This window comes from Ceratina calcarata, unplaced genomic scaffold, assembly GCF_001652005.2.
Source record: "Ceratina calcarata isolate Rehan_Ccalc_2016 unplaced genomic scaffold, ASM165200v1 scaffold553.2, whole genome shotgun sequence".
NCBI classification, from domain to species: Eukaryota; Metazoa; Arthropoda; class Insecta; order Hymenoptera; family Apidae; genus Ceratina; species Ceratina calcarata.
In genome coordinates, this window is record NW_017176717.1 from 22,475 (window position 1) to 27,337 (window position 4,863).

At 36.0% G+C, this 4,863-nt stretch overlaps 1 long non-coding RNA gene across 1 annotated transcript; it reads right to left on the reverse strand.

Annotated features, from left to right (window-relative positions):
• Positions 1-3,289: 3,289 nt before the first annotated feature.
• Positions 3,290-4,661, reverse strand: LOC113464816 (uncharacterized). The gene is made up of 3 exons (XR_003389680.1): positions 4,571-4,661; positions 4,209-4,355; positions 3,290-4,146 (listed from the first exon to the last, which is right to left on the reverse strand). It is a non-coding gene; the product is annotated as an uncharacterized LOC113464816 (long non-coding RNA).
• Positions 4,662-4,863: the final 202 nt, after the last annotated feature.

Sequence of the window (4,863 nt, forward strand, 5' to 3'; positions counted from 1 at the left end):
TCTCTTATTATTTTATTATACATTTGATGTTGTATTACAATTTTATTTACTGTCATATTTATATTTCTAGCTAGGCCACTGATTGTGAATCCACTTCTCATTTTTCTCTACGGCGTTGAAATCCAAAACCCTATAGAGATTGCATACCGACTCACTTAAAGTCCGATGTGGACGTTTCTAACAAAATATCGATATCTCCAAGTTAGATCAATCTTCATCGATATGTAGTTCTTCGTCAGCCACCTGTCCTACCTGTTTCCGTTCGAAGCGTACAGAATTCCCGAAGTAAACCACGCGCACCGCAAATCAATATTCGCGACCCGATACGGTGTATCTCTTTGGCAACTCGCGGTGGTTGTCTGGATCATTATTTCTATACGGCGATACTTGTTCGCTTTGGAAATTGGATTCAGCGTGACATAAGCCGTGATTCATGCTGGACTGGGCTGGACTGAAAGTTAGGCCGCTACGAGCCATAGCAATCTATCCCGCGACGTGGCTTTCGAGGCTGCACAATCGCTCCGATAACGCGGCGTGACACGCCGATAACAGGATTTAGTGGAAGCTAGGGAAAGAGTGAGAGTAGCCGTACTCTGGAGCCGCGCGGACCAAAAGGGTAGGTAATCCGCCGAAAGATCGTATCGATCCCAGTCGCAGTTTAACCAACCATCGCCAAGATTCCTCCGTAAGAAGAATTCGTGGCACGCCTGCATAATGTAGAAGAGATCAGATATGTCACATTATTTTCGGTTATGTCACAAGAAATTTCAGTGTTTTTACAAGCCTAATATAAATTACCTTCTTCTGGTTTTATAAGAAAAATAGTCAACGGGCAGTAAAAGATTTAAGCGTATTTGAGAAAAACATTGCGAGAACTGCATTGTGTATCCCTCAACAAGAAACGAAATTTCAAAATACACATCATATAAAATTGTTGTTAGAATACAATTTAAATCTACGCGCTCAATTAATACAGTCAAAGTAAGGAGGTGTTTTGACTTTATTAGTGACATAACAACATGAGTCATAAACACCTTATGCAATCACGCTCCTGTCTTCTGTAACGTCTTCTTCTTGAAGAACCATTACTGAGTGTCTGTACGCGCAAAGGTGCCTGAATAATTCTTTTATACATCGTCTGTACTTGACTGTCCATAATTTGCACTACGAATAAACTTGTTCTACAATCGTGATCCGAAGCAACAAACTACGTTCATCTGCATCATGTGAGAACTTTTTTTCTTAAGGAATTTATAACAAAAATATTTCATTAAAAATAAATATTCTAAATACAAAGAAGTAAATACTTTTTATTCTTAGCTGTCGATGATATGATATATATTTTGTAGGTTTTATTCAACATTTTATTTGAAACAGCATACATGTAGTGTCTTAATTGTATCAGTCTTTGTTAAATGAATGAATGGTTGAAGGGCGTTTATTATTTTCTTCACTTGTACACTGTCTATATTTTTTGTTGGATTATTTAACTTCAAATATACAATGTTATCAAAAATGATCCAGAGGACATAGTCCAGATGTCAAACATAAACAATGTTTCATGGTACGCAGAACCGATATCCCTCTGTCGTCGGGTGACGGTTTGATTTAGACTTCGTAATCTATTCCTCAGTTTCCTGGAGCAATCTGGAGAGTAAAGACGGTCCTTCCTCGTGTGTGACAAATAATAAAGAAAAAAATTAAATTTAATTCACTGCGTTCATATTTTATTTATCTACCCATTTCCAATATCTTTAATCTAATTGCAATATAAATGAATACAATACACACTTTCAAATTAAGAAACAAATGGAAATCGGTTTCTTGCAGGGCTTTTGTATGTACATAAAAAGTTAATAAGAAAATGAAAAAACTGTACATAAAAGCTTCATGTGCCCACAATTGACAATTTTTCAATGTGACAAATAACTCTTAATATGCTTTGACAATCTTTTGTTAAATTACGTAACCTATCTATGAATTTTATAAAAGCTATAAAAAAAGCAATAAAAGCAATAAAAGATCAAGTAAGGAATACTAAGGTATAGTAGGATGTTAACACGTTGAATGCCACAGGGGTCACCGGTGATCCCGTCGCAATTAATATGTCAAACATTGTTATACACTGTAACTTATCTATTGCAGATAATATTTCAACATTATATGTATCGCATAATAGAAAATTCATCGTGGCGCCACGGACAATCCCTCTAAAATTGGCGTGGCATTCAACGTGTTAAGAAACAAATATACATATTTATACAATGTACTTATTTGAAAAAAAGTAATCGGTTTTACTTTGAATGCACAAAAATAAAGAATAAAGTGTCTGGAATTTCGTATCGAACTACAATTCCTGAAATGAAATGGCAGTACGTCTACACGTAATCTGAGCTGATAATAAATTCTTACCATTTATTGTTTATGTAATATAACGTTTGTGACAATCACATCCGGTTTCCCCTATCGATGTGTCTTTAGTACATTATTAGAGTGGCCAAAATTTCGTATCATGCAATAAATTTACTATGTCATTGAGGAATTGTTGAACTTGAAGCTTCCACGATTCAATAAGATAAATCAGTAAAAAGTTGCGATAACCATTAAAGTTCGTATAGGAAATCTCTATTTAAGGGGTCTTGCCAGAGTGACCGCTTAAAATTTAGGTCATTTTTGGGAATTTTTTTTGAGAGAAGTATTCTATGGAATTTTTTTTACACTTTATGGAGGTATTTTCTTATAAATGAACTGTGTAAAATAATTTTTTCGTAAAAAAATAACTAAAGTCGACCAAGTTATGCACTATCTCCCGAGACGCCAAAAGAAAGTGCCTCAACTGCTGACCTCATACAGTTCGGTTGGGTGCCTGAAATGAAAAAACTAGAAGGTATTCTCCGTCCAATGACGTAGGATATCCGAGAAATGTCGAAATCTGAAAATTTTTCGATTTTTCCTTAAAAAAATTGTTTTTTTTGTTGCCAAAATTACAGTTCTTATCCAATCAAGAATATCCTACGACATCGGACAATACAGCATGTCCAGAACACTGTTAAAATTTCAAGTTAATCGGATAATTGGTCTTTGAGTTAGAATGTCAGTAAATTTGATAAATACCGTTTTGAGAAAAACGCGTTTAAAGTTTTAACCATTATGGTATTATCCAGATTATATTAATACTATTAGAAAGCAGCCACTCGAAAACTAGTTGAGATCCAACCTTGAAATTTTAGTATGATATTATACTTTTGAAGGTATAAACTTTCGAAAATTGCCATAAAAAGATCGATTTTTTTTTAAGTTTCGCATTGGTATAGCCTCTTAAACATTTTACGGTATTAGCTAACAATTCTTTAGAATCACGTACTTATGAAGTTTGAAGCAGTGAGTTCTGTCATTCTCTTTTTATAGTACCATGAATTACTCATAAATCAAAGTAGGGTTTGATCATGCTTTACAAATTTTTTTTTTCCTTTTTCTTTGCAAACAATGAACCATTTCATCGACCTAGGTTAGCAAATTAAGAAAAAAACGAAAAAGAAGAAATCGGCGAATTAATGAACATCTGAAGCTGACCAGTTTCCGGTAATCCGAATCTGTGAACGGTTTTATATTCGATGGCGATTGTTTCGTACGGTGTCGATTATAAAGAATGGAGTGATTGTTTAAAATTCTGACTCAGAGGCAATGTTATTCATTACTCTTCATGTTATACATGTATTTTCCTTCTTCATCCTGTTCGAAAGAAATTCGTGCCTCGAGGATCCATTTGAATTTTAATACTCTCCAAATGCCTGCAGTCGATAAGCCGAGTTTCTAAATATACAAACCGCGTGAAATATTTTCAACACGTTCTTTGAATACGTTTACGTACTAATAAAATGACAAGAATAAATATAATAAATAAATAGCTGAAGCTTGAAAATGGAGATTCTTGGCGTACAAATTCTGTAGAAAATTCGGCGATAAAAACTGGACGCGCAGTGCTTCCGTCCCGGACTAAATTACTCAGACAAACATCGCGAGATGTAATTTCAAATACCGTAAATAACTTATAGGCTTAATTGCAGATCCAGTCTGCCCATACCGTGGCGCAACCGATGGTGGTGTATTTCCTTTCTGTCCTCACCTCTCGCGTCGCACTCGTTACTACAGAAAATTCGTTAGCTGCTAAGTGTTATACATGCGACTAACGAAGTTAAAGATCTTACTTTCCAGGAAATTATCCTTCATTTTACTTAAAGATAAAATGTATTTTTCCATGTTCGAGAAAAATCTCGAAGACGACTGAAGTATTTGCATCGAAATTTGGACTGTAGCTTTTATATATATTCTGGAGTATCACAAGGTGTACATATCTTTAAAATAAAAAATATCATTATGAATAATGAAAATATAGCTCTATTTGTTCTAGGTGTATGAGTGCTGAATACATTCGTGGCGGCTGGGTTAAGAGAGCTATAACTTTGATTCGAAGATTTGAGTCTGTTTTGACTCTGCCTCGGACTACGAGCTAAGGTGATATTGTGTAGCTGATGTGGATTAGGATGCACACACAAATAAATGGACTCACAGCTCTAAGTTAAAATTGTTGCATTAACTTCCAAGTACAACGTCGTGAAGTGCTAAGGTTACTGTTTTGACTTGCTAGTGCGGCGGTTAAGCTGCAACTGGCAGGCAGGGCCAGGGGCAGCGTTCCGATGAGATATTTTTACCCACGGCCGGAAAGTGGGGACGACGCGACCATGGTGGGGACCATAACGCTGCGGAGAGCTTCGCGAACGCGCATGAGCACGCATGAGGGGAATAGTAGTGGGGATCGAAATACGGGCGAAAAAGAGGGGAAGCGAACCGTGCGGGATAAAA